Source organism: Hemicordylus capensis, chromosome 4 (assembly GCF_027244095.1).
Source record: "Hemicordylus capensis ecotype Gifberg chromosome 4, rHemCap1.1.pri, whole genome shotgun sequence".
NCBI classification, from domain to species: Eukaryota; Metazoa; Chordata; class Lepidosauria; order Squamata; family Cordylidae; genus Hemicordylus; species Hemicordylus capensis.
This window is the reverse complement of record NC_069660.1, coordinates 227,782,365-227,802,208: the sequence shown is the minus strand read 5'-3', so window position 1 is coordinate 227,802,208 and position 19,844 is coordinate 227,782,365.

The window sequence follows — 19,844 nt, the reverse complement described above, 5'->3', positions numbered from 1 at the left end:
GTAGAGAAGAAGCACTGAGGATTCCTCGAGTTGGTGTGGATAGGAGAGGCATAATAATACTGTTTGGCTAGATATATTTTTCAAACAAGGAAGAAGAGAGGATGGATTGTAGAGGATGATCTGAGGGAGGAGAGCTGGTCTGGTGGTAGCAAGCATCACTTGTCCCCTTAGCTAAGCAGGGTCCACCCTGGTTGCATATGAATGGGAGACTTGATGTGTGAGCACTGTAAGAGTTTCCCCTTAAGGGATGGAGCTGCTCTGGGAAGAGCAGAAGGTTTCAAGTTCCCTCCCTGGCTTCTGCAAGATAGGGCTGAGGGAGATTCCTGCCTGCAACCTTGGAGAAGCTGCTGCCAGTCTGTGAAGACAATACTAACTGAGCTAGATAGACAAATGGTCTGACTAAGTATTTGGCAGCTTCCTATGTTCCTATGACAAAATCAGGCGGGTTTGTTTGTTTTTAATCTTCTCCAGAGGAATTAGGCTGCATAAGGACACTGTAGGAGCCCCTGTCTGAAATTATATGCAAGTCCTAGAGAGATGTCACTTGTGGTGCCACTGCTGCAGACCCGGAAGCAGCAGTGCCACTGTAGAAAACTGGCAGTAGTACTACTAGCATTATCTTATTTCTTTGCATTGCCACAAGCAAGAAAACTGCAGTAACACTGGTAGCACCACTACTGCTGATTTCCTACAACAGCATTGTTGCTTCTGGCTGGAGAGTCCCATCTCCATGGGACTTGCATATCATATCAGCCATTGAGTGTGGGTCTGGCTAGGTCTGGACAAAGTGGGGTAAACAGTTTACTGGGAGAGTAGGGCAAATGAGTCAAGAGATGAGGACAGGGATGCATTTGCAGAGACTATGGGTGGACATGACAAAACAGCAGAGGGGATGATGCTTCTGAGAAAGCAACTGCATGAAATCTCATAAATACAGTGTCTAGATTAAGTTGAGATTGTATATGTGGAATGTATTCTATATACATTTCAAAGAATCAAAATACTAAACCTCCAATACCAAATATGTTTAATACCTACAGAATTAATCCTAAAAGAATGCTAGAAGCAGAATATATAGTCCTATTGATAATGCATTCATATTAAAACACAATAAAGGAAAAGGAAACAGCCAATTCATCTTTGGACAGCAATGACAGTGTCATCAAAGGAAGATAAATAAGACACAGACAGACTCTTCCCCCCTCCCCCCCAAAAGCCCACTACTGGCCAAAATAGTTTTATAAAGCAGCGTATTGCATTGCCAAGATTGTATAGATTACATCTACATCGAGTTTCCATCCCTGATCATAGAAAGTAACATATGAATATTTGAAGAGGTCCTTATGAGCACATGGAGTCGTTATGAACACATGGAGTTGATGCAAGGTAGACAACTGGAACAAATGGAGGAGGACTCATCTTGAATTCTGCTAACTCGGCAAAGAAGCACCTTTTTAATGTGGTAACTTGCTTATTTAGCAGGGGGAGAGTAACTGGCCCTATCCACCCCCAGCACAGTACTTCCAGTGAATGTTGCTGGTATCTATCTTATGTTTCTTTTTAGATCGGGAGCCCTTTGGGGACAAGGAGCCATCTTATTTATTTGTTATTTCTCTGTGTAAACCACCCTGAACCATTTTTGGAAGGGCGCTTCAGAAAATGAATGAATGAATGAAGTTGTTGTTTTAAGTTGTTGTTTTTTTAAAATTGGTATTCTTTTTTTTAATTTTAGTGTAAACTACCCTGAGCCACTTTAGGAAGGGCAGTATATAAACTGAATAAGTAAAAATAAATAATAAATAAATGGAGGTACTCTTTCTCCATGACCAACATACATAAGATTTCTCTCCCTTATTATAGCATTTGTTCTGGGGTATGGGGGCTCCAGTTGTTTATATTTAATTAGTCCACTTTCTGTTTGACTGGTAAATTATTTATTTGAGTTTAGTTTTGCTTCATGTTTTCTGTTGGACAGATGTACCAGCAGGTTAATGTGATTAAAAATCATTTGTATAAGGATAATCCTGGATTAAATTAGATCTGATTTCTTCATATCTCATCAGCAGGGATTGAATCAAGTGCTACTCAATAGCATTAGCCAAATACTTTAACATCTCTAGAAGAAAGGTATCTTTTATTCAGCATCTATGAGGTATAAGCTGTAAAATCTCCTCAACAGCACTCAGTACAGAACCAGCAAACATAGGGGTGTGCACGAATGGTTCAAAGTGAACCAGTTCACCGCAGACCAAGCTGGTTCAATCATGAACTAGAGCAGACTTAAGATAAGAGGGCCAGTTCATGATAGGGCCCAGTTTGGGGCAAAAAGGTTAGGCGGTTCATGCGCTATGTAAAGGGGAATCTGGTAAGAATTCTCCTTTTCTTGTAAAGGGGAATTATTTTAAAAGGGCTTGCTGGTGAGGGTGGCACTGGGGGTGGGGAGCAAGAGGCACCTGTAAAAGTAAATGCTAAGGTGATTACTGGTGAGCACTCCCCCCAGCCAGCAGGTGGTGCAGCAGCATGGCTCCACACTCACATGGCCTCTATGCATGCGTGACCATGCAAATGGCCTCCACACATGCGTGGAGGCCAGTTGAGTGAGGAGCCATGCTACCACATGGTCTGCTGGCTAGGAGGAGCACCACTGCTCAGTACTGCCACCGGTACGCACCTTAGCATTTAGGAACATAGGAAACTGCCATATACTTAGCCAGACCATTGGTCTATCTAGCTCAGTATTGTCTTCACATACTGGCAGCGGCTTCTCCAAGGCTGCAGACAGGAATCTCTCTCAGCCCTATCTTGGAGAAGCCAGGAAGGGAACTTGAAACCTTCTGCTCTTCCCAGAGCGGCTTTATCCCCTGAGGGGAATACCTTACAGTGCTCACACTTCTAGTCTCCCTTTCATATGCAACCAGGGCGGACCCTATGGGGTCTGCTATGGGGGCAAGTCATGCTTGCTACCACAAGACCAGCTCTCCTCTCCAATTTACTTTTAATTTACTTTTACAGGTGCCTTTTGCCACTGCCCCTTTGCACCGCCCTCACCAGCAATTGCCCTTTTTAAAGAATTGCCCTTTACATAGCAACACAAACCACTGAACTGGTTCAAGCCTATTCAGTTGAACAGACCAGGCCAGCCGGTCAGTTAGACCGAACCAGTTTGTAGACCCACGGTTTGGTCCAAATTCAATTCGAATTCAGATCGAACCATGCAAAATGGTCCATGCACACCACTAAGCAAATATTTCAAACCAACTAAAAAACACTAAAATAATAAAGAAAGATAACAGATGTTCTCCAAATAGTCTCAGGGTTTGTGAATTCTCTGTGGATATTAGCTTATTTTTTAACATCACATTCTATAGAAAGTGAAGCAAACAGGGCATTTCCAAAATACATACAGCCCTATAAATAAGCTGATTGGCATAAAAGGGAGAGAAGAAGAAATGAATCCAACCCTCCACTGGACATCTGATAGGCAGAGATTTAGTATGTTCGAAAAGGCATAGCTTCATGCATAGCTCCAGCAGTTGTGCAACTGAGGTAAAAGTAAATATAAAGTTGTGCTGTCAAGTCAGTGTCGACTGCTGGTGCCCACAGAGCCATGTGGTTTTCTTTGGTAGAATACACGAGGAGTTTACCATCGCCTCCTCCCGCACAGTATGAGATGATGCCTTTCAGCATCGTCCTATATCACTGTTGCTCGATATAGGTGTTACCCATAGTCTGGGAAACATACCAGCAGGGATTCGAACCAGGAACCTCTTACTCCCTAGGCAAGTTACTTTCCCACTGCACCATTAGGTGGCTGTTCCAACTTAGGTAGATGGATCCTTCTTCCATTAAACATTACTGGTAAATGTCTAATTTTGTTGAGCAGAACAACATTTCCATGCTGTAATGAAAAGGGCAGAGAGTATGCCCATTTACAATACACACAAACAATTTCATAGGTTATGAGTATGGTTCTTCCAATGTGAAAAGTTGTTTGCTTTTACTATCAGACTCTAGCAAGTGAAAATGGTGCACGTTTCATCAAACAAAATAACCCCCAAACATTTTTAAAACCACCTTACAGCATGTAAAATTTGAAGTAAATATTTAAATCTCCTATTGAATATTTGTTTGTTTGTTTATATTTATATCCCAGAGTGGTATACATAGTGATGTTTATCTTCACAACAACCCTGTGAGGTAGGCTAGGCTGAGAGATAAGTGACTAGCCCAGAGTCACCTGATGAGTTTCATGGCTGAACAAGGATTTGAACTCAGGTTTTCCCAGTTCTAGTCCAACACGCTAACCACTACACCACACTGTAATGATAGTTTTAGAAAAATAGGAAGTTAGAGTTTCATTTCATGCCTTTGGTTGTAAAAGAGCATATAATGAACACTGTATAGCTGTATTAAAATATAATTAAAAGTTTCAGACATCAGCTATGGAGGGAAAAGGGAAAGGCAATTAAGCACAATAGATATACTGTAATCTGGGAAAGGGTGCCTCTGTACAAATATTCAAATATTCAGCAATGTGTTTACAGACCTCCAGTGTCCATACATAAGCACACACATACACACACCTCCCAAGGGAGATCAACTCACAAAAATAATTGATCTAAGTTATATCCACAGATAATTAAGATAAATTACATGTCCTGAATTTAGCGTCTCTCTCAAGGTGTCCCAATTTTAGAAAATATCATAAAAATTGAAATAAGCAAACTTAGAAATATGGTTGTTTTCCAAAATTTTGGGTTAATCATTTCGTAGGTCAAAATCTCTCTACTTCTCTGAAATTACCATGAATTCAGGTATATTAGCGTGCATTCTTTCAAATACGTAGACAGTGATTAAAGCACACTGTCCCTTCATCGTAACATGAAGTGATTGACAGAATAAGAAGATTCATATGCTTCTTTGATGTAGGTTATTTTCATAAAATATCATTAGGGGGTAGGCTAGATCACAAAAAAAAAGTTTTAAAATTAGGCAAAAAGCAAAGACTCAGGAGTGCAGGAGAAAATAGTACTAAATACAGACATGAAGAAAAAGAAAACAACATGATATGAGCATGCTTAGGAATAAAACTGAGTCATTGTTTTAAAAAGCCTGATTTCCAGTGTTCACACTTTGAATCATTATCATGTAATGAATCATTATCATGCAATATTAATGGGACACATGCCTTTTTTACTTGTTAGGTGGTGCAGTATTATAAACTTTTAATTATGGGAAAAGGAAATTAGTGTTAATGACTTTTTAATGTAAAAGCCTTTAGTCAGAGAAGGAAGTAGTTGCCATGAAATGTTAATAAGTGATTTTCCGAGGCTCATGAGTCATCTAATCGGAAGGAGAAAGAAGCATATATAAATCTGTCAAATCCACTTGTTTATAGAAACCAGTGGAAAAAAAGAGGATGATCTTCATTGAGACCCTAGGAGTATACTGAATATTGACATTTTAGCCATCTAGACAAGAGCTGGAAGCAGGAGCACGTCTTTCTAAATAGTTTTGCTAAACCAAGAAATGTGCTCAATGACAAAAATCCAGTTCATCTTGCAGAAGGTGATATTATTTTTTTATATTAAACAAGGCGTGTAAGAGTAAACCTTAACCCCTATAATAAGGTACTATCTGTGTCTATGAGTTCTTTTAGGGTAAGATAGATTTGTGATGGATTTGTATCAAAGACATTTTAGAGGCTATCCTCAAAACAAAACAAACAAACACAAGACTTGCTTATCCAAAATAACATTAAATGTATCCAAAAACAAAGCAAATATAATTAAGGGAACACATCAGATAGCAGAGTTCCTCTTTTTATAGCAAAAGGACTCCCAGCTTCTTTATGCTGAATGCTTCCTTCAGGCATATGAAGAATTTCAAGAATTTCAAGTTCATACCTCCAAGGCTGCCCTATCTGTCACTCAGTCCTTCTCTTTCCCTCCCATTTTGGTACCCAACCATTCCACACATCAGACATCCTTTGATGACATTAAACAAAGAACCATATGATTCAACTAGATTGATAGACCAGTTTCTTACCAACTAGGTTACCCTAGTATGGTTAGCCTAATATCAAGTAGTAGTTACCTAGTATCAAGGATATCACAAAGAATATAAATTAACTGCCACCAGCTATTATCCAGGAGCTACTCTCCCCCACAATCCAGACTAGCTTCAAAAAAAGAAATACTATTTTGCATTGGGTTGTTATTACCTATTCTATGGAGAAACTTTACTTTCTGCCTTCTGTTCTGGTGTATCAGCTGTAGCCCACTAAGTTAGGAGAAGTTTTTTCTCCCATACATAATCTTGTTTTTCTTGCCTCACTTCCTGTGGAGAACTGCCACAGCTAGAAACAGGGAGACTTGAAACAGGGAGATTTATTGAATAGGTTTCAGTAGCTGATATCAAGTGCTGACACTACAGGGGAGGGGTGAATTTTGCCCACAGGGCTGTCCTTAGGGTATGGCAAGCAGGGCGATCACCCCAGGCCCTGCTCTTTTAACCCCCATTATAATTCACTGGAAGGGGGCCCCACACTGGCTGAGTTGCCCTGGGCCCCACACCCCACCAGGGCTCTCAATTAAAAAATTTAAAAATGTTGTAAGGTTTTAAACTTCTTGTTTTTGTTTTAACTAATGTTTTACTTTCTGTTTTTATTTTGTTGTAAACCACCCAGAGATGTACGTTTTGGGCGGTATAAAAATATGCTAAATAAATAAATAAATATTTTTCAGGAGGCACAGCAGGCTTTAGAGGGAAGAGGAGATAGGCAAGAAGTGCTAGCCTCCCATAATGCCAGTGCTGCATTGTTCTGGCTGTCAGCCAGTCTCTGATTGCCATATTGTCCAATCAGAATTGGCTAGAGAACCATAGGGAGGGGGCAGTGTCCATCTGTAGTATACGTCTTGGCTTGCTCTTGTGAGTCCCTCAGAGCACTGTTTGGCTGGCAGGCATATGACCACAAGTACCTTGTTCTCATATGGTCACAAAAACTCTATGTATGAGATCTGAATTGTGCAGGTTGGTCTTTGGGGTCCTTTTTTGTCTCTTATTAATTCTAGCATTGTACTTCAGCTGCTTTAATAAAGTGCAGTTGGGTAGGGTGGGGAGAAAAAAATAGCTTTAATGTTTTAACATTTCATTAAGCACATGGAGAGGAGAGCTGGTCTTGTGGTAGCAAGCATGACTTGTCCCCATAGCTAAGCAGGGTCTGCCCTGGTTACATATGAATGGGAGACTTGATGTGTGAGCACTGCAAGATATTCCCCTCAGGGGATGAAGCCATTCTGGGAAGAGCAGAAGGTTTCAAGTTGCCTCCCTGGGTTCTCCAAGATAGGACTGAGATTCCTGCCTGCATCCTTGGAGAAGCCACTGCCAGTCTGTGAAGACAATACTGAGCTAGATAGACCAATGGTCTGACTCAGTATATGGCAGTTTCCTATGTTCCTATGTTTCCTATGTTCCTACATGGCCGACACTCATCAAAAGGGTGTCTAGCTATGAATCACACCTGGGATTTTTCTTTTTAAAGCTGCCTACATCTAAAAGTAAAAGTCTAAAACCAACACAACTTTAGCCACTCAGTTGTACACTTAGCACCAGAAATGATGACAGAAAATGTTTGGTGTTTATCAGCAATCTCTGCTCTACACAGAAGCAGCCAAAAAAAAAAAAAAAATCAGAGGTGCAGTAGAATAAAAATAGAGGCAGAAATAGCAAAAGGTTGTGACAATTTAAAAGAATAAATTTATAATGCTAACAAAAAGACAATATGTCAAGTTGTTTCAGGGGAAAGGTAGTGGGTGTGAAAGAGAGATTTTCTATAAAGAAGTGTAGGGAGAAGTTCTGGGGGAAAATATTTTCATTAAAAAGGGAAAGTATTCTACACGACAACATATCTCAAGACATACCCTTTGGTCAACTGTTCTTTCAGGTTCCTCTGCTACTTTTAACAAACTTCCTTTTAAAATTCATTTCCTGCCCTGACTTATCACAACTTTTTCAGTTACTACAGTTTAAGACTAGAATACCTACAGGATTGTCTCCTCTCATATTTCTGCCCAGACTCCAGGATTATCAGAAGGCATCTTTCAGGATGTCCCACCCTCATCCAAGGCATGGTTGATGGAAACACATAAGAATACAGATGTTGTAGAATATCCATATCCCACAAGATCCACATTCCCTCCTGGAAATGTGTGTGTTCACATCTTTTGGAAACACTTCTCTTCAGATATGCCTTTGGCCTGTAGGTTAGGTATCTTTTGCTCTACTTGCATTTCCTCTATAAGATTGTGTTGTGTTCATCTGCTTTTAGTTTATTGTTTATTTGTTAGTGGCTTGTCTTTAAAAAAATTGTTGTAAGCCATATTGAGTCCTTACATGTTAACTAGAATGGCAGATCATCAATATTCTTAATAAATAATATGAAACAGCTCAAAAAAGACATTGGTCTTTCCCCAAAATACAGTTTACACTATCTTGTTTTCCCCCAAATGTATCATGAACACTGTTCAGTAAAGACCTTTAGTCTCCTTCCCTAGGGCTAGTAAATCAATACATGGATGTATTAATCTGGAATGGCAAACCAAGTTAGAACCACCAACCGCCTGTTCATTTGATTCTTTAAATGTCAGCTCCATGAGAAGTTATTACTGTGGAGACTATCACATATAAGTGTATCACATTCAGACATTTGTACTAGTTCACTTCTTTACAACCAGGAAATTCATACACAGAATGAAAACATACAATAGCACCATTTAGCAATAAGACTCCCAAGTCTACTAATTCAACATTTTCAAAAAGCAAGTAAATGATCACATACAAAGCAAATTTCACATCTATCCTTCAGTCTTTGTTTCGTGAAGTGTCATCCCTAGCACAGGTCAATGCTATGGCAAAACTTCAGCTTCCATACACAACAGAAATAAAAAGGAATACTTAACTGGCACCTTGGTACTCAACCTTAGTGGTCACCTCAGCAATAATGAGGCAGAACACTTTTCTAGATTAACTGAGAACATGACAGTCAGATCTGCCAAATACAAGTGACATGCGCCCAACACTAGTAGACCGATTGACAGAACAATGCGCTTCAGAGGTCTGGGGGGGAAAAGTACCCTGAAAATGTGGAGGAAGCAATTATTTTTAGTCATTGATTTTAAAGCAGCATTTTAATCTCTCAAGCCATGCTAGAAAATTCTAGCAGACAATGTTCGCCTCTATCTTGGTATCCCTATTATCCTCCTATACAGTTAATAGTACCATTTTTTTGCTATTATTTCTATAGCATCATTCTATGTAAGTGCTTTATAGTTCTCCTAAAAACAGCTTATGTGAATAAATATTCTTGTTATTTATGTTTGTACATCATTTATATACAACAAAAAATCTCCCAAGGCAGTTTACAGAATAAAGCAACAAAAAGGAAAACACACACAAAAAGGAAAAGTCCCTCAAAAATCATTTCAAACACCAAAACTAAAACTAGTTTTAGCAGCTGGGGTGGGGGGCATAGTAGCCTCAAAAGATGTTGGAAGAAACACTTCCAAAAGGGAGCAGAAGGAATGAACCAATTTTATTCCACAGTTCTAGCCTGGGACTGCCCCCCCCCCCACCAAAGTGTCTTGCTTACATCCCGATGAAGTGTTAGTTCCCCAAATCCTCTGCACATGCGCTGTACACTTCCAGAGTGCAATGAGCATTCTGATGTCTAATGGCTATTTTTTCAGCAACAGCATGCATGCAGGAGAGCTGGGTAAGCGGCATGAGGAGTTGCAGTTCATCCCCCTCAAACAAACAACCAATATTTATATACCGCATTTCAACAAAAGTTCCCAAAGTGGTTTACACAGAGGAAACAATAATAAAGTAATAAGATGGATCCCTGAGGGCTCACAGTCTAAAAAGAAACATGAGATAAACAGCAGCAGCAGCCACTGGAGGAATTTTGTGCTGGAGATGGATAGGGCCAGTTGCTCTCCCCCTGCTAAATGTAAGAAAATCACCACTTTAAAAGGCGCCTCTCTGTTCAGTGAGCAGGGGGTTAGTCCCTCAGTCCCTCAAAGTGTACAAGCTTCATTAGTCAGTTCCTGTTCCTTGCTGAAAATAACCAGGTAATGGTAAAGGACAAAACAATAAAGAATAACTGGGTTTCACTGGCTGAGTTCACCTTTTGGGAGATAAGGAATCTCGAAAACAAACCGGTAAGCAGCAAAGTTGGTCACAATGAATATGAATGAAAAACATGAAAAAGAGTATTTTAATTACGTGTTTTCTTTCTTTTCAGTTTTAACATATAAAAGTCATACACACAATTATCTGGGGTGGTTTAGGGGAAGGTATAGAGAGGTATTAGAGGTATGGAGAGGTGAGTCTGGGACACACGTGTAGACCAGATGGTAACTTGCCTCCCTGGTGCGAAGGAGACATCACACAGCATCTAGATAGGCTGTTAGGCAGTGCTGGGCAGAAGACAGCTGACGTGGTGCACGTCGGCACCAATGATGTGCAAAAATGTAGTTGGGAGGTCCTGGAAGCCAAATTTATTTATTTATTTAGCATCCAGGGCAGGCTTTTAAAGAAGTAGTCTAATAATTGCCTCCTTAAGGCAAGTAGGCATCCTGCCCTCCCTCTGAGAAGCATTTATGGTCTCTACCAGGCCTTCTACAACAACCTCCCTGCCAGTTAGTATTAGCCACATCGAGCAAGGGTCAAGAGAACAGGTGGTAGGCCCCATCGCTTGTCCACATCCTCACGAGTCACAAACTGAAACTGATCCAGCCTAACCACATAAGAGGAGTTGCTGGATACCTCCAATTCAGGCACTGCAGTAATTGTGGGGTCTAAATCCAAGTCAGCCTGAATACAAGAGATTTTATCCACACACACAAAATTAAACACATCACAGCGGGTAATAGATGGTTCCAAATTCTGATTCAAGGGAGGAGGGGCACTCACTAGCCCTCTCACAAACCTGGACAACTCCGCCAGATGTGAACTTGCGGATGCAATACGGACCAAAAAGAATTGCTTCTTTGCCGTCCGTATTGCCAGAGCATAGATCTTCAAATGTGCTCTATGTTGTAATCTGTCGGATTTGAGTCGAGTCTTCCTCTACTTGTGCTCCAATCATCTACCTTGCCGCTTCAGCCCCCATAGTTCTTCCATATACCAAGGAGCCAATTTGAAGCAGGTTGGAGAGGACGCTTAGGTTGGAGAGGACGCTTAGCAGGTTGGAGAGGACGCTCACACTGGTGAGCTTGCTGTTCCAATTCTCCACCAGGGCATCAACAGGATCACCAGCAGAGCCAGTATTAAATCCCTCCAAGCCTTGTTGGAATCCTATTGGATCCAGTAACTTTCTCAGGCAGACCATTCAAATGGGCCCCTCGCCCCTGTGAAGTTTGGGTGTGACTGTGAGTCCAACCTTAACCAGATGGTGGTCTGTCCATGACTAAGGGGAAACCATAGGAGTCCCCACACACAGAACACCACCCTGATCAGAATGAAAGACCAGATCAATCATGTGACCTACAATGTGCGTCAGTCCCGAGACAAATTTAGGCTGATAGGTAGCATATTGAAGTCCAGGACCCCCAAGGTAGCATGCTCAGAAATGCTACCTGTTCCACACACAGGGTCAGCAAGACAGGCAGAGCTTTGGGGTCTCAGTGCATGGATGAGATGTTGGTGTCAGGAGGAGGGGTTTAGATTTGTTAGGTACTGGGATACATTCTGGGGGTAAGCAAAGCCTGTATAAAAGGGACCAACTGCACTTGAACCAAGATGGAACCAGACTGCTGGTGCTTAAAATCAAAAAGGTCACAGAGCAGCTTTTAAAATGACACCAGGGGAATAGTCAACAGGAGCTGGCAGTATCCGGTTCAGCAAATGCCACCCATCAAGGTGTGAGGGTGTAAAACGTTCAGATAAAAGAGAAGGGGACAGAGCAGATCAAAATAAAGAGCAGACAGAAGGCTTGGCTAGCTGGTCAAAGAGGTCAAAGAGCCAAAACAAAGATAGTACACAGATGGATGAGCTGGAGTGCTTGATTGCTAACAACAAAAAAAAAAAAATAGATATAGTGGGCACTACAGAAACATGGTGGAACAGTGAGAACCAGTGGGATACTGTTATCCTTGTATATGAACTCTATAGAAAGGGCAGGGAAGGGCACCCTGGAGGTATAGTAGCACTGTATGTTAAAGAAGTGATAGAATCTAACAATCTAGAAAACCTAGGAAGACTAGAGTCTTCTACAGAAACCCTGTGGGTGACAATACAAGGCCTGAAAGGAAATGTGCTATTGGGAACGTGTTATCCCCCTCTGAATCAAAATGCTGACAGGAAATGGGAGGTGCAAGAGGAGATCAGGGAGGTGTCAAGGAGAGGCAGGGCAGTAGTAATAGGTGACTTCAATTACCCACACATAGACTGGGTAAATGACAAAGAGGTCAAATTTCAAGAGATGCTGAATGACTGTGCCCTGGAACAGTTGGTCTTGGAACCAACCAGAGAGAAGGCGACTTTGGACTTAATCTTGAGTGGCACCCAGGACCTGGTACATAATGTCAGTGACCATTGTGCAATCAAATTCAGCACACATGCGGGGAGAGAGTCACCAAGGAAGTCTAACAAAGACACTTTGAATTTCAGAAGAGGAAACTTCTCTAAAATGAGGAGTTTGGTGAAAAGAAAACTGAAAGGGAAAATCAGGAGAGCCACTTTGCTTCAGAATGCATGTAGTTTACTTAAAACCACAATACTAGAAGCCCAGTTAGAATGCATACCATAAACAAGAAAAGGTACCACCAAGACTGGGAGGATGCAGGGGTGTAACGATGGGGGGGCAGGCAGGGCATGTGCCCTGGGCGCCACCCTGGCGGGCCATGTGGGGAGTGCCAAAAAGTGGCATCCCCCCGCCCCCCCTGGATCGCCTGCCCAGTGTGGCGGCGGGCATGCGGCAGTGATTCACCGGTGGCGGGCGGCGGAGGGTCCGCCGCCGCTCGGGCTGCTACAGCCAATCGCCACTGGACACCAGCCACCGCCGCAGTCGGCGGGCGTCCCGCCGCCACCGCCGCCCGCCACCGCCGAATAGCCATCACGGCTGCCACACTTGGCAGGGGTGGCGCCACTGCCCGCCACCGCCGAATCGCCGCCACCGCTGGCGATCTGCCACCTCGGGTGCCGCCGCGCCGCCGGCACAGGTGTGTGGGGGCCGGGGTGGGGCAGGGGCGCCATTTCAGGGCCAGAGCTTGCCCTGGGCACCGTTTCCCCCCGATACGCCACTGGGAGGATGCCAGCATGGCTAACAGGCAAAGTCAAGGAAGCTATAAAGGGGAAGAAGATTTCATTCCAAAACTGGAAGGCCTGCCCAAATGAAGAGAGCAGAGAGGAACATAAACTCTGGCAAAAGAAATGCAAGGTGACAATAAGGGAGGCAAAAAGAGACTTTGGGGAACATTTAGCTAAAAGCATCAAGGGGAATACCAAAAACTTATTTAAATATATCAGAAGCAGGAAACCTGCCAGGAAATCAGTTGGACTGTTAAACAATGGGGGACTGAAAGGGATTATTAAGAAGGATACGGAGGTTGCAGAGAAGCTAAATTAGTTCTTTGCATCTGTCTTCATGGCAGAGGATACTGAGCATATACCTGTTCCTGAACCAGGCTTTCAGGGATGGAGACTAAAGAACTGAGTCAGACAGAAGTGACAAGAGCTGATGTTTTAAACTGTCTGGAAAATATGAAAACTAGCAAATTGCCAGGGCCAGACGGTGTCCATCCAAGAGTCCTTAAAGAATAAACATGTGAAATTGCCAAACTCCTTACAAAAATATATAGCTAATCCCTACAATCAGGCTCTGTACCAGAGGACTGGAAAGTAGCCAATGTAACACAGATTTTAAGAAAGGGATCTAGGGGCGATCTGGGAAATTATAGGCCAGTTAGCTTAACATCTGTTCCAGGCAAATTGATGGAAAGCATTCTCAAGGATAAAATTGTAAAGCGCATAGAAGAACAGGCCCTACTGGGGGAGAACCAGCATGGTTTCTGCAAAGGTAAATCTTGCCTCATGAACCTTGTGGAGTTCTTTACGAGCTTCAACAGATGTGTGGATAGAGGTGATCCGGTTGACATAGTATACCTGCACTTCCAAAAGCTTTTGACAAAGTTCCTCATCAAAGTTTACTCCCGAGGAAACTTAGCAGTCATGGGATAAGGTGACAAGTACATGTGTGTATTGCTAACTGGTTGAAGGTCAGGAAACAGAGGGTAGGTATAAATGGAGAGTTTTCACAATGGAGGGAAGTAAGAAGTAGGCTTCCCCAGGGATCTGTACTGGGACTGGTGCTTTTTAATGTATTAATAAATGATCTAGAAGTTGGGGTAAGCAGCAAGGTGGCCAAGTGTGCAGAAGATACCAAACTGTTATGGGTAGTGAAATCCAAAACAGATTGTGAGAAGCTGCAAAAGGTTCTCTCCAAATTGGATGCATGGGTGACAAAATGGCAAATGCAGTTCAATATTGGCAAGTGTAAAGAGATACATATTGGAGTGAAAAACCCCAACTTCACATATATGCTAATGGGGTCTGAGCTGCTGGTGACAGACCAGGAGAGAGATCTTGGGGTCATAGTGGACAGCTTGTTGGAAGTGTCTACTCAATGTGCGGCAGCTGTGAAAAATGACCAATTCCATGCTAGGGATCATTAGGAAGTGGATTGAAAATACACATAACACAGCTAATATTATAATGGCCTTATAGGAAACTATGGTGTGGCCACATTTGGAATTGTTTGATTGATTGATTAAGTGCCATCAAGTCGGTTTCAACTCTTAGCAACCACTTGGAGTACTGCATAGAATTCTGTTCACCATATCTTTAAAAAATTGTAGAACTGGAAAAGGTGCAGAAGAGGACAACCAAGATGATCAGGTGCTTGAACACCTTCCTTATTAGACAAGGCTACAACACCTGGGGCTTTTTAGTTTAGAAAAAAAGAAGACAGCAGGGAGACATGATAGAGGTCTATAAAATCATGTACGGTGTGGAGAAAGTTGATAGAGATACATCTTTCTCTCACACACATAATACTAGAACCAGGGGTCATCCCATGAAATTGATTGCCAAGAAATTTAGGGCCAACAAACAGAAGTCCTTTTTCACACAATGCATAATCAATCTGTGGATTTATCTGCCACGAGATGTGGTGACAGCCAACAGTCTGGATGGCTATAGGCTACCTCCAGCCTCAAAGGCAGGATACCTCTGAGAACCAGTTGCAGGGGAGTAACAGCAGGAGAGAGGACATGCTGCCTTGGGCCTGATCCAGCAGGGCTGTTCTTATGTTCTTATGAGGGAACAGCCCACAGCTAATTACCAACACATGAACAGAGACTCCATCTGTCTCTGCTAAATTACACCACAGGCAACTGAGGATCCCGGGATCTGTGAAGGGGAAACAATGCTTGGTCTCTTTACGGTAGAGTCCCAAGGCTAGAGTGGCCAAGCAGAGAAGATCTCCTCTGCCTGGTCCCTCTAGCCTCAGGACTTAAAGATGCCCACTGGCTTAATTGATTTATAACTGATAAAGATGCAAGAGCACACAAACAATCTCTGAGGTAGGAAAGTTGCTATTTTCATCCTACCTCTGCAAAAATCTAGGTTAAAAAGTTGAGCTATCCACATTTGAATGGGCTGTATTGAAGGGCTTTCCATGAGTTCTCACAAGCTGAAAATGCCGGGTTTCTTGCTTCCTCCTTTGATCTTGATGGTCATGAGAATGCGCCTACTGTCTTCAATAGAGGGACTATGTAATTTTAGGGGAAAGTCCTCCATGTTCACAAAAACAGTCTTGCAAACTAAAAATACTCTTTCATTAGCTTACTGAAGAATAACATGTTCCACAGTATAATGTGAACAAGGTCTGAAAAGATGAAAGGAGAGTAGATAAGAAGGCCTCTAAAGCTCTGAGAAGATGAGAAGGAAAATCCAGACATTATGTACAAAGGAGCATTAAGTACCCTCAAGGCAAATCTCCAATATATTTTGGATCAAGAATGAAGTACTTAAATGTATGAATCCCTAGGACTGCAGGGAGGATTTGATTTTAAATACATCTAAATTGCACTTTTTAAAAAAATCTTCCTATACATATTTTCTCAGATTTTGTACCCTCTGAATTACATCTTAGGGCAATTAGCTAGAGGGTCAGAGACTAAGCCAAAAACAACAGTTAACGATTTTTAAACCCCCACAGATTGTAATGGGATTAAAATCTAGAACATTTGATTTATATAAAGGATTTCCATAAATTTTCTACTAGTATACGTAGCTTTCCTCTAAAATTAGGTTTAGATAGAAATCTAGCATTGTGATGAGTGTTTTGTTTAAAACAGCATTATCCCATTTAAATTCAGCCTGCTAAAAAAGTCAGAATTTTAGGGAATAAACTTACTTTCTGAAGTGGTTATTACATATCTTTCTCTTGTTTATAAGCTATTTTCTCCAGCATGTGGAGAAGCAAAACAGTGGTTTCTAAACTTCCTACTTTTATGTGCCCTTTCCATGTAAATGGATCTGTTAATAAATCCCTGAGCAGCTGTCACAGAATTTCTTGTGTATTATAAGCCACGTTCTCACCATGACAAGGAGACAGTTCAAGAGTTAATTGCAATCGCTGAGCCCCACATTCTACCACGGAGCAGGACATGAGAATTCAGAACTAATGGGCAATCCTGGTCAAACTGCTGTGGTTCGACAGCATTTAACTGGGATCAATAACCAGGATCTGGGAAAGAAATGATTATGCTGCAGATGCATATGGTAATTAAGAAGGTGGAAGAATCAGAGAAAGAAGCTAGAGCATTCCCAATAGTCTGCCTAGACTAAGGCTGTAGACTCTTTGCCTTAACTTGTACGCCACCCTGGAAATATTTGTATTAAAAGGTGTTGTATTTTGAAATCAGGAAATGATATATGCGTGTAACATCATGTGCTCACATGTCAAACAGAAGAGAAGGGAATATGGAAAGAAGAAGAAAAGGAAGTGGGAAAGGTTGGCTTCTAATTAATAAATCCAGTGCTGCCCTATAGCTTTTTAGTTATAGTATAGTTGTTGGGTTTTGAGACTGTTGACCTGTTATCTTTTTAATTGTTATTTATGTTTTTATTTCAATTGTATATTCACTCTGTCTTATTTATAAATTTTTGAGTTTTAGTAATTAACTCCCTCCTTAAGATTGGGAGGCTTTTGGTGGTTTCAGTAATATACCCTAGGGTATTGTGATATAAGTGGTATTATGTTTTTATAACTGTGTTATATGTTCTATTCCATTTCCTTGTTGTGCTGGTCATAGACTGTAATAAACTTTGAACTGAACTGAACTGAAGTGGGAAAGATGGATCTCTGTACAATGGGTGCAGAGAGGCTAATGGAGGGGACTTTTCCATGACTTTTGGTGGACTACTGCTGTTTATTGAGGGGTAGAGAGCCCTCAAAATGGCTAATATGTATGTCTGTGGTTGCTAACAAAGATGGTAAAGGAACATATCTTGATGAGGATGCATAAGTTACTTTATGCATCCAGTTACTTGGCATCCCCCATTTAAGAGCCATTAAACCTCCCCGCCCCAATCAGGATACTTCCGGGTTCACCTGCTAACTGAGCAGTCCCCTGCTCACTGAGCAAAGAGGCACCTTTTTAAAGTAGTGATTCTCTTTATTTAGCAGGGGGATTGCAACTGGTCCTATCCATCTCCGGCACAGCATCCCTCCAGTGGCTGTTGCTAGTGTCTATCTTATGTTTCTTTTTTTCTTCTTCTTCAGTTTGTGAGCCTTTGAAGGCAAGGTGACATTTTTATTTATTTATTTATATCTGTGTAATACGCTGTGTAAACCGCTTTGGAAATTTTCATTGAAAAGTGGTATATAGGTATTCATTGTATTGTATATTTTTAATGAGATGCATACTGGCCAACGTACTAACTAATGATGCACTGGTGCTCCTGAAGATTGTGAGATGTGCTGGTGCAGTGGATGGGACTGTTTAATTCAGAACCTGCAATTATTAAGGAAAGGGAGAATTTCAGAATTCTCCTTCCCCCAGAAAAGGGGAATTTGGGAACATTTGTCACCCAAAAATATGTCCCTAAGGATTGTGCAACCCTCCAAGGAAAGGGGAGATAATCGAAATTCACCCTACCCCAATCCCATGCAAGGGTGGGTACAGTGTTTTGTCTGGAACTTGTCTGTAGCACTGGCATATCTCAAGAAGCACTGTTGCTTTAGGATGTCAGCTGCTGATTTTACCATAAATTGTTTCTTGTAATAACCTTACTGGTCAAACAGTAAACCATTGCCTTTGATCATTTATTGTTGTTCCTATAGTCTTTCAGCAGCAGATTTCAGCCATGATGGTTGGTAGCTGACTATATAATAGCCACTATTCTGGGCAACAGCTGAATTTCTGTCAGAGAGATTTAGCCATTCTTTTCTATGGCTTCAGTAGAATTACATCTCTGGGGGAATCTCAGATCTGAGCCTATTGTGTATTTGTACAATAAAAACAAAAATCTTATTAGAGCAGCTCCTTGCTTGCACTCAATTTCAATCTCACACAGAAAAATAAATATCCTATTTGATCCAAAAATGAACTGTAAGGTAAAGATCTTTGCCACTTGGACACTCAATGGTTTCCTTTTTGAGATCCTCTATTCCAAATGTGCAAATAGGACTAGGTCAATGGCCTACCTGTTCTATTTGCTGGAAGACATTAACCAGTAACAAACCTAAATCTGCTTTGCTTTCCTGCAATTATATTGATTAGATTCATTTGGTGTTTCAGGACATCTCCATTTTAATAGCTAATATTAAATTAGTGTATCAATCAATTCTGGACAAATTTCCACTTCGTAGTATAGAGGAAGGAATGCCCAGGAATCAAGTAGCACGTTTAGAAACAAACACTTCATTTGGCAAAACTCTGAGAAATTAGTTCAATTTTATTGCTCACCATACCAATTGTAAACACCTGTTTCTGCTCTCTAAGAATCAAACTGTCAAACCATTATGTTAAGCCTAGAATAAAGACTAATGTGCCTGTTCCTTTCTTCAGGGAATAGTTTTTTATTTTATTGTTACATTTATATACCGCCTTTCGTTAAAAGACAACCCCAAGGCGGTTTACAAAAGTTAAAACATAGAATAGAAGACAAAAAAAATATTAAGCTAAAAAATATTAAATATTAGACCAAATTTAAAATCTATAAAATACTAGCATAAAAACAATACAACAGGTAAAAACACACAGAAGCAGCAGTAAAAACGATTATGTAAAAGCCTGGATAAAAAGCCAAGTTTTAACAAGCTTTCTAAAAGCCATGATATAGTCCAAGGAGCAAATGGCCACTGGGAGAGCATTCCAAAGTCTGGGGGCAGCAACAGAGAAGGCCCTGTCCCGAGTGCACATCAAGTGGGCAGCAACCCTTGGGAGCAGGCGGTCCCTCAAATACCCCGGGCCCAAACCGTTTAGGGCTTTAAAGGTCAAAACCAGCACCTTGAATTGGACCCGGAAACGAACCGACAGCCAGTGCAACTCTTTCAAAATGGAGGTGATGTGCTCCCAACGGGCAGCTCTGGATAAAACCCTAGCTGCCGCGTTTTGCACTAGCTTCAGTTTCCGGATATTCTTCAAGGGCAGCCCCACGTAGAGCGCGTTACAGTAATCCATCCAAGACGTGACTAAGGCATGGGTAACCGTGGCCAGATCTGCCTTCTCGAGAAAGGGATGCAGCTGGCGCACTAGCCGAAGCCGTGCAAA